Source organism: Psammomys obesus, unplaced genomic scaffold (genome assembly GCF_907164565.1).
Source record: "Psammomys obesus unplaced genomic scaffold, mPsaObe1.curated_primary_1811, whole genome shotgun sequence".
NCBI lineage: Eukaryota > Metazoa > Chordata > Mammalia > Rodentia > Muridae > Psammomys > Psammomys obesus.
This window is the reverse complement of record NW_026589645.1, coordinates 18,251-29,188: the sequence shown is the minus strand read 5'-3', so window position 1 is coordinate 29,188 and position 10,938 is coordinate 18,251. Positions and strand designations below refer to the sequence as shown.

The following is a 10,938-nucleotide window of genomic DNA, read 5'->3' as shown; positions in this document are numbered from 1 at the left end:
GTCACAAACTTCTAGTGGACGCAAGCAACAATAATGTAGTGCTGTTTTAGTTTTCAGTGAAATATGTTAGAGAAAAACCAAATCTTGAAGTAAGAAGCTAAGATTTAAGAAGCTTCCCAAATTTGATAATAAAAGGAATTTCTTTTTTAATGGGGAAAAGATTATATTAGAGTAGAGCTCTGTGTGACTTCTGGAAAGGTAGCTAGCTGAGAATAAACAAGAATAATGGTTCCTGAGGACCAAACAAACAACACATATTTTTCATGCTGGCTAAGGATTTAGCTCTTCCTTGTTATTAATTATTTCTTGTAGGATTAATATCTAAATCTTGTTTTAATTTTTTGTAACTATCCAAGAATGTATGATGTAGTGTGTTATGTGATTCTTTTGACATTTATTTTATTTATTGTGTTTGTGGGTACTGACATGTAGAGTGGTGTGTGTGTGTGTGTGTGTGTGTGTGTGTGTGTGTGTGTGTGTTGTGTTAGAGAAAGTGTTAAAGTCCCTAGTTGCTGCATGGCATGGCTGGCATACCCTGCCCTACAAGCAGAGCTTCTCCTTTCGCAGAGATCCTTCACTATATAATCCAGACATCTAGGTTCTGCTGCCATTTTTCCCCTTTCCCTCGTCTCTGCTCTCTCTCTCTTCCAGCTTCATTTCTTCCCCACACAAGCATGCACTCCTCCTCCTGCGATGCTCCCAATAAACCTGTGTTTATATAATATAGCTTTGTCTCACCATTAGCTCATTTCATTTGATTTAGTCAACAATCAATCATCTTGTGCGGCCACTCTGAGGATGTTGAGTCCCATAAGCTGGACTTCATGGGGCCACTCTCTTTACCTCATTGCTCACTGCCTGCTCTGAACCAGTCATCCTGAAACCCGGGAGATGCTGAGTCCTCAAGCCCATGACCCAGGTTTTCCTTGGCTACATGGAGACTGCCTCTCCTCTCTCTCCATTTGACACAACTTTGGATTTGGTAAGTGCTCTCTCAAGTAGCTGCTGCCAGGAGGTACCAGGCTCCTCTCAGGTGGGGGTTGGGATCATTCCCAACCCTGGACTGTTCTGTGGAGGGGTGGCCTTTTTCTGACCCCACAGAAGCCTAGTGGGAAGGCCATCTGGATAATGGGTAAGCCTTTGTCATATTAATCATATATAGGCTGCTTGAATTATGCTTTCTGTGGTAATTTATCCTTCTCATGTCTCTGATGGGTTTGAAGATCATTTAACAACAGCAATGAAGGCTTCAGCTGCCTTCTCAGAAACATGTAAAGTTTATGTAGAGTTTGATGATCTAAGAAAATATTTAAGGGTCTGAAGAGGTGTTTCAGGTTTGGTGATAAGAAAGTAATTTCAGGTGTATAAAAACTCTCCCCCCACTATGCTATTGTTTTAACATTAATCAATTTTAAATTGTCTCCCAAGCCAATTTGTCTCTTTTTTATAAACTTAGAAAGATCCTTGTAAGCTTTAGAAGATCCACTGGAACCCACTGACCCAGTTCCAGATAAGTACTGCCAATCAACACCCTGTTTCCTAGCCTACCTATTTCTGAGAGTGGGATTTCTCCCCTGGTTTGGGGGCGTTCTTTAACCAACTACCAATACCATGGGCCTAAAAGTTTCAAATGTAGAGTTAAAAAAATATTTTCTCCGGAAACCTAATTTTATCTTATTTCCTTAACATATATAAGTTCTAGCAGCCTCTTATCTCAAGAGCTTCATCCAGTACTTCAGCCTAAACTTCACAGCCTGCATCAGCTGAATCTGCATTTTGCTAGACAAACATGGTCTCACAGATTCTGGGCAGCAAATAAAGCAGCCTGCTCTTGGAATTTGACAACATTCCAGATTTTTTCTGCAATCCCCCAAATCAGTGCCCTCAATATCAGCCAGAAGTAGCCATAAAAGAATCTTCACATGTTATTCATTTATTATCAACAAAAGATGAGAGAGAAAGAGAGAGATAGAGAAAGAGAGAGAGAGAGAGAGAGAGAGAGAGAGAGAATTTTTCTGTCACCTTCTTGTGGGTTCTTGGGATCAAACTCAGTTTTATAACATTCTTAGCTTATTTGTACTTTTTAAAGTGCTAAGGTAATTCAGTCTACACACAGCTGAGCATTGGTGCTCCAAGCTTCTAATCCCAGCACTCTAGAGGCAGAGGCAGCTAGAACTCTATGACCTTATGTCCAGCCTGATCTATAGATCAAGTTCCAGGAAATACAAACCTATACAGAAAATCCCCATTTCAAAAATTAACATAAAATAAAATCTGTACACAAATGATATTACAATTCAAAAGCAGGTTGTCCATAAGTAACCTGTCTGCCAGGATGTAACTGTTCTACACCTTGAGACAACTGTGACTTATACAGGTGTATTTGATGGGCCCCTACACTTAACAGTTTGTTTCACTATATGATAAGCTATGAACAATTGCTGAGTTCCTGTTAGCAGGCTGGCCATTCAAGATGACATGAAGGAGAAGCTACAGTGGGCAGGTGAGATTTTAGCAGACATACCACTGTTTTGCTAAGCTGTGATGGCTGTACCTGGAAAAGACACAGCCCCAGAGACCTTTTTTCCAAATTGCTTCTTGCTGGTGCTGTGCCTTCTCATATTTGCCTTGCTCTAATCCTCATATCTTTGATACAGTGAGACTGGGCATGGGAGATCCTCACAGCCTGTTATCTGGTGTGATCATTTTCTGGGTGATATGGAAACACCATTGTATTCTCATTTCTCTTATCTGTATGTGTATCTATGTGGACACACACATGTTTATTTCTTGTCTGTGCATGAGTATCTGCACAGAGTCTCTGTCTGTGTTTTGCTTCCTAAGTATTATTTGTGGTGATAAGAACTAATTTGCTAGAGTAAGTTTGACTTGAGAAATGTGCTGGGGAATATTTTTTAAATGAGAAAATAATCTTTGATTATCTAATACCAGGAAGTGAAGACATGGCCAGTGATGGGGACAGAAAGTGAAGAAGTAGCAGTGAGGACAGGGCATAAACCACTGGCCATTGGTGGGGACTTTTCAAGGGATATATGAATGTTTGAGGAGGCAGCTTCTGTCACAAGGACTTGTTAAATAGAAATGCCTCCTTCTAGGAAATTGACCACGCCTTTGATAGAGCAATGGTTAAGTTTCATTGTCGACTTGATTGGATTCAGAATCTCTATGGAGACATGGATGTACGGGGCAGATCCTGAAAGTTTAACTGAGGTAAGAAGAAGGAGGGTTCTTCCTTCTTTTTGGCAAGGGCTTCCTAGACTGAGAAACAAAAGTAAGAAAGAGCATTCTTCTATCTCTGCTTCCTGAAGTTGGATGCAGTGACACCTGCCACCTCTCAATGCTCCTACTCTCCCCTCCCTGGTATGATGGAGTACACCTTCAAAATGTGAGACAAATAATTTCTTCTTCATATGGCTTCTGTCAGATATTTTTCCTAGGAATGGAAAAAAAGCAAAAAAATGCAATGATCAAGGGATTATACTGTAATTTACTAAATAAATTAAAAATATGTAAGTTTATACAGATTTAAGTTAATCAATATTGGGAAATAAGGAAAACCCTATCATAGCTCAGCAAACCAGCTGCTGCATTTAACACAAATAACTGAGTTTTGAATTGTCATTGGAAGCTAAAACTAGTGAATTACAGATAGACAAGAGATTCTTATGATCTATTGAACTCCACACAAACATTCAATGAAATAAATAGAAAAATATTACCTTGATGCTAAGAGAATTGGAAGATCCACATGGATCACGTAATCAGGGCTCACCTTACCAACAAGGAAAAATAGACATTATGAGTCCAAGAATTTCAGGAAGCATCATATTATTCCCATAGTATTCTCACTCAAGTTGTGTAACAAGAACATTTTCATGAAGGGACTTTAGACAAGTTTGTATTGACAGGTATTTTGAACATCTGACCTTCTTAGATTTTTTAATTAAAAAGTTAGATATGTGTGGTGTCTGTCACATAGGTATTGATACCAAAGAAGGCTCGAGAAGGTGTTAGATTCCTCTAGAATTTCAGGTGGATATGGGTGTCTGTCACACTTGTATTGATTCCAAAGAAGGCTACAAGAAGGTATTAGATCCCCGTAGAATTCCAGGTGATTCTGAACCACCTGCTGTGTGATATGGGAAAAGCAGCAAATGCTCTTAATCAATGAATCATCTCTTCTGCCTCATGATATTCTCTGTAAATGGTTAATAATTCCCTTCCCAAGAGAAGGCCAAGATACTGTTCTTATCCAAAGAAACCAGAGCTAGTTCCCTTAACATAACCTCTGAGATTGGCCTGGGTTTTGAGACAATAGTAAAAAGCCAATAAAAGGGGTCCGTGAGATGGCTCAGTAGGCAATAGCCAATTCCTGCCATGCATGTGGACCTGGTTTTGATCCTGAAATCAGATTCCTGCAAGTTTTCTTCTGACGTACACGTGTATGCTGTGACATATATGTAGCACACGTGCAGGCATACACACAGAAACACATACACATAGTCACACACACCAAATATATACATGTGATTAACTTTTTTCAAGATAGAATTGGAAAAATTAAAGAAAACACAAATGGAGGAAATTGTGGAAAGAAACAAGTTAGGGAAGAAAACAGGAAGTACAGAGTTTAGCATAACCAATAGACTACAAGAGATAGAAGAAAGAATCCCAGGTGTGGAAGATACAATGGAAGAAATAGATGTATCTGTCAAAGAAAATGTTAAATCTAAAAAATTCCTGACACAGTCGTCCAAGAAATTCAAGACAACATAAAACGACAAAACCTAAGAATAATAGGAATAGAGGAAAAAGAAGATTCCCTGCTCCAATGCCCAGAAAATATTTTCAACAAAATCATTGAAGAAAATTTCCCCAAGTTAAAGGAGAGGCCAATAAAATACAAGAGGCCTATAGAACACCAAATAAATTAGACCAGAAAAGAAAATCCTCCCGCCACATAATAATCAAAACAGTAAGTAAACAGAACAACGAAAAAGTACTAAAAGCTACAAGGGAAAAAGGTCAAGTAACATATAATGGCAAACCCGTCAGAATCACACCTGACTTTTCAACAGAGACTATGAAAGCCAGAAGGGTATGGACGGATATCATGCAGACCCTAAGAGAACACAGATGTCACCCCAGGCTACTATACCCCGCAAAACTCTCAGTCCTCATAGACGGAGAAAACAAGATATTCAATGACAAAAACAAATTTCAACAATACCTACACACAAATCCAGCATTACAGAAGACACTAGAAGGGAAAATACAACCCAAGAAAACTAGCAACTTTCAAGAAAACACAGAAAATAATTAACCTCACTACAGTAAAACAAAAAGCAATGAAGCACACAACCTTATGACCACAGCCAACATCAAAATCAAAGGATCTAACAGCCACTTGTCATTAATCTCTCTCAATATCAATGGACTCAACTCTCCAATAAAAAGACACAGACTAACAGAATGGATGCATAAACAAAACCCAGCAATCTGTTGCATACAAGAAACACACCTAAGTCACAAAGTTAGACATTACCAGAGGGTAAAGGGTTGGAAGATGGCTTTCCAAGCAAATGGACCCAAGAAGCAAGCAGGAATAGCCATTCTAATATCTGATAAAAATAGACTTGATCAAAAGATATGGGGAATGACACTTCATACTCATCAAGGGAAAATTCCACCAGGAAGACATCACACTCCTGAACATCTATGCCCAAAATACAAAAGCACCCACATTTGAAAAAAAAATTGATAAAACTTAAAGCACACATAGATCTGCACACATTAAGAGTGGGAGACTTCAACACACCGCTCTCAACAAAGGACAGGTCAACAAAACAGAAATTAAACAAAGAAACAATGTCTTTAACAGAGGTCATGAATCAAATGGACCTAGCAGATATTTACAGAACCTTACACCCAAACACAAAAGAATTTACCCTTCTTCTCAGCACCTCATGGAACCTTCTCCAAAATAGACCATACAGTTGGTCACAAAGTGAGCCTCAACAGATACAAAAAGATTGAAATAATCCCTTGTATCATGTCTGATCACCGTGGAATAAAGCTGGACCTCAACAACAACAGAAATAGCAAAAAGCCTACACACACATAGAAACTGAACAACTTGCTACTAAATGACAGCTAGGTCAGGGAAGAAATAAAGAAAGAAATAAAAGTCTTCCTAGAACTCAATGAAAATGAAGACACAACATACCCAAACTTGTGGGACACAATGAAAGCAGTGCTAAGAGGAAAGTTCATAGCACTAAGGGCCTTCAAGAAGAAATTCGAGACAGCTCATTCAAGCAACTTAATGGCTCACTTAAAAACCCTAGACAAAGAAGAAGCAGACATACCAAAAAGGAGTAGACAGCTGGAAATAAACTAAGGGCTGAAATCAATCAATGAGAAACACATAAAACAATTCAAAGAATCAATGAAACCAAGAGCTGGTTCTTTGGGAAGATCAACAAGATAGACAAACCCTTAGCCAAGCTAACTAAAAGGCAGAAAGACACCATCCAAATCAACAAAATCAGAAATGAAAAGGGAGACATAACTACAGACACTGAGGAAATCCAAACAATCATTAGGACTTACTTCAAAAGTCCATATGCAACAAAATTTGAAAATCTAAATGAAATAGACAATTTTCTTGATCGATTCCGCTTATGAAAGCTAAATCAGGACCAGGTACATCTACTAAATAGTCCTATATCCCCCAAGGAAATAGAAGCAGTCATCAAAAGTCTCCCATCCAAAAAAAGCCCAGGACCTGATGGTTTCAGTGCAGAATTCTACCAGTCATTCAAAAAAGAGCTAACTCCAGTTCTCTTCAAACTATTCCACAAAATAGAAACAGAAGGAACATTACCAAACTCATTCTCACCTTGGTACCTAAACTTCACAAAGACCCAACAAAAAAAGAGAACTTCAGGCCAATCTCCCTTATGAACATTGATGCAAAAATACTCAACAAAATACTTGCAAACACACTTACCAAAACACATCAAAGATATCATCCACCATGACCAAATAGGCTTCATCCTAGGTATGCAGGGGTGGTTCAATATACGGAAATCCATCAATGTGATACACCATATTAACAAACTGAAAGAAAAAAAAAACACATGATGATCTCCCTAGATGCTGAAAAAGCATTTTACAAAATCCAACATCCATTCATGTTTAAAGTATTGGAGAGATCAGGAATACAAGGCACATATCTAAACATAGTAAAGGCGATATATGATATATAGCAAGGTTATAGCCAACATCAAACTGAATGGAGAAAAATTTAAAACAATCCCACTGAAATCAGGGACAAGAAAAGGCTTCCCACTGTCTCCATATCTCTTCAACATAGTTCTGGAAGTCCTTGCTAGAGCAATAAGACAGTTGAAGGAGATCAAGGGGATACAAATTTGAAAGGAAGAAGTCAAATTATCACTATTTGCAGATGATATGATAGTATACATGAGTGACCACAAAACCGCTACCAGGGAACTCCTACAGCTGATAAACACCTTCAGCAAAGTGACCGGATAAAAAATTAAGTAAAAAAAAAAATCAGTAGCCCTTCTGTATACAAAAGACAAAAGTGCTGAGAAAGAAATTAGGGAAACAACACCCTTCACAATAGCCACAAATGACATAAGGTACCTCGGAGTAACCCTAACCAAGGAAGTCAAAGACTTGTATGAAAAAAATTTCAAGTCTCTGAAGAAAGAATGAGAAGAAGATATCAGAAGATGGAAAGTCCTCCCATGCTCATGGCTTGGCAGGATTAACATAGTAAAAATGGCCATCTTACCAAAAGCAATCTACAGGTTCAATGGAATTCCCTTCAAATTATCAACACAATTCTTTACAGACCTGGAAAGAAAAATTCTCAACTTCATATGGAATAACAAGAAACCCAGAATTGCTAAAACAATCCTCTACAATAAAAGATCTTCTGGAGGTATCTCCATCCCTGATCTTAAGTTGTACTATAGAGCAACAGTAATAAAAACTGCATGGTACTGGCATAGAAACAGAATAGTGGATCAATGGAACCGAAGACCCAGAAGTAAACCCACACACTTATGGACACCTGATCTTTGAAAAAGATGCCAAAACCATACAATGGAAAAAAAGATAGCATCTTCAACAAATGGTGCTGGTCCAACTAGATGTATACATGTAGAAAAATGAAAATAGATCCATACTTATCACCCTGCACAAAACTGAAGTCCAAGTGGATCAAAGACCTCAACATAAAACCAGATACATTAAATCAGCTAAAAAAAAAAAGTGGGGAATACCCTAGAACTCATTGGTACTGGAGAAAACTTCCTGAACAAAATACCAACAGCACAGGCTGTAAGAGCAACAATCAATAAATGGGACCTCATGAAACTGAAAAGCTTCTGTAAAGCAAAGGACACTGTCATCAAAACAAAGCGACTGCCTACAGATTGGGAAAGAATCTTCACCAACCCTTTATCTGACAGAGGACTCATATCCAGTATATATAAAGAACTAAAGAAGCTGAAAAGCAGCAAACTGAGTAATCCACTTAAAAAAAAGGGAGAACAGAGCTAAACAGAGAATTCTCAATAAAGGAATATGGAATGACAGAGAAGCACTTAAAAAAATGATCAACCTCATTAGCCATTAGGGAAATGCAAATCAAAACAACCCTGAGATTTCACCTTATACCCATAAGAATGGCCAAGTTCAAAAACTCAAGTGACAACACATGCTGGAGAGGTTGTGGAGAAAGGGGAACCCTTCTCCACTGCTGGTGGGAATGTAAACTTGTACAACCACTCTGGAAATCAATCTGGCACTTTCTCAGACAACTAGGAATAGCGCTTCCTCAAGATCCAGCCATACCACTCCTATGCATATATCCAAAAGAGGCTCAAGTACACAAAAAGGACATTTGCTCAACCATGTTTGTAGCAGCTTTTTTTATAAAAGCCAGAAGCTGGAAACAACCCAGATGCCCCTCAACTGAAGAATGGATGCAGAAATTATGGTACCCCTATACAATGGAATATTACTCAGCAATGAAAAATAAGGAAATCGTGAAATTTGCAGGTAAATGGTGGGATCTGGAAAGGGTCATCCTGAGTGAGTTGTCCCAGAATGAAAAAGACACACACGGTATTTACTCACTCATATAGACTTACAACATAGGACAAACCCACTAAAATTTGTGCATCTAAAGAACCTAAGCAAGACAGAGGACCCTAACTAAAACACTCAATCCCCATCCTGAAAGACAAAGAGGATGGACATCAGAAGAAGAAGAAAACAGGAAACAAGCTAGGAACCTGTCACAGAGGGCCTCTGAAAGCCAGAAGAAGAAAACAGGAAACAATCTAGGAACCTGCCACAGAGGGCCTCTGAATGCCTCTGCCCTGCAGACTATCAAAGCAGATGCTGAGCCTGATGGCCAACTGTTGGGCAGAGTGAATGGAATTTTATGGAAGAAGTGGGAAATAGTAAAAGCTGGAGAAGACAGGAACTCCACAAGGAGAGCAACAGAACAAGAAAATTTGAACACAGGAAACTTCCCAGAGACTCATACTCCAACCAAGGACTATTCATGGAGATAACCTAGAACTCCTTCACAGATGTAGCCCATGGCAGTTCAGTGTCCAAGTGGGTTACCTAGTAATGGGAAGAGGGACTGCCTCTGGCATAATCTGATTGGCCTGCTCTTTGATGATCTCCCCCTGAGGGGGGGAGCAGTCCTACCAGGCCACAGTAGAGGACAATGCAGCCACTTATGATGAGAACTGATAGACTAAGATCAGAAAGAAGGAGAGGAGAACCTCCCCTATCAGTGGACTTGGGGAGGGGCATGCATGCAGAAAGGGGAGGGAGGGTGGGATCAGGAGGGGAGGAGAGAGGGGCTTATGGGAGATACAAAATAAATAAAGTGGGAGGCGGAGCCAAGATGGCGACTAGAACACACAGTTTCTGAGCTGTGGAATTGCTAACCATCTGAGTTGGTGCGTGGAAGGACCTCTAACCCAGGAAAACAACGGTGAGGCTTCCTAAACAACAGAGAACATTGCAGGAGGTGAAAACTTTGGTCTCCGGTCACCTGGAGACTTGTTTGGGGAAGGTGAGAAACGACCCTTTGATCTCACAGCATTCCCCTCCCCCAGACTGCCTTCCTCCTTGGCACAGAAGAATCATATCTCTGCACAGACATAATTGCCTGGGATCTGCAGCGGCTGTGGCGAAGCTCCAAGCCCTTTAGTGGCAGGTGCCAGCAGTACCCATCTCAGAGTCCCAGATCCAAGCAGTGGCTGCACCATTCTCCCAGGGCCCGAGTCTGCTAGACGCCATACTAGCTCCACAGGATCGCGATCACTGACAGTACGGCCCACCCAATCCCACAGTGACAGAAAATACGCTATATACTCACCAAAACCAGACAGAAATGCCACACTAGCTAGGCACACCAGGCCCTGGGAGAGCACAGTGAAGAGACCCCAGGACTTCCCAGAAAACATTTGGACCAGCAACCCAGTCTCCAGTTACAACGGGACTTTCTAACCTGGCGGTGGAGCAGCACTGAGCTTGCGGGGCACATCAGCCCTCCAGTTTAAGACTAACCAGGGCCAAACCAGAAAACAGAAAGCCTTTTTACCCCGATTCCTACTGACGTGACCAACCTAATATCTCCAGCTGCAGCAAGACCTCATAACCTGGCAGTGACAGCAGCACGGAGCTGGCAGAGCACATCAAAGAAGCAGGGCCAAACCAGAGAGCAGAGAGCCCAGATACCCTGATCTCTGCCAAGTGACCTGCCTGTAAGTGAGTGCACCCTTGAGAATCTGCAAATCCCCAGATCCTGGGTCCTTCTAAAACAGAAGCCAGGCATCGAACCCCCTCCCACCC

The 10,938-nt window shown here is 40.4% G+C and overlaps 1 long non-coding RNA gene across 1 annotated transcript; it reads right to left on the bottom strand.

The window, feature by feature from the left end:
* Positions 1 to 1,979: 1,979 nt before the first annotated feature.
* Positions 1,980 to 10,689, bottom strand: LOC129675145 (uncharacterized). The gene is made up of 4 exons (XR_008719880.1): positions 10,463 to 10,689; positions 7,034 to 7,143; positions 3,741 to 3,793; positions 1,980 to 3,454 (listed from the first exon to the last, which is right to left on the bottom strand). It is a non-coding gene; the product is annotated as an uncharacterized LOC129675145 (long non-coding RNA).
* Positions 10,690 to 10,938: the final 249 nt, after the last annotated feature.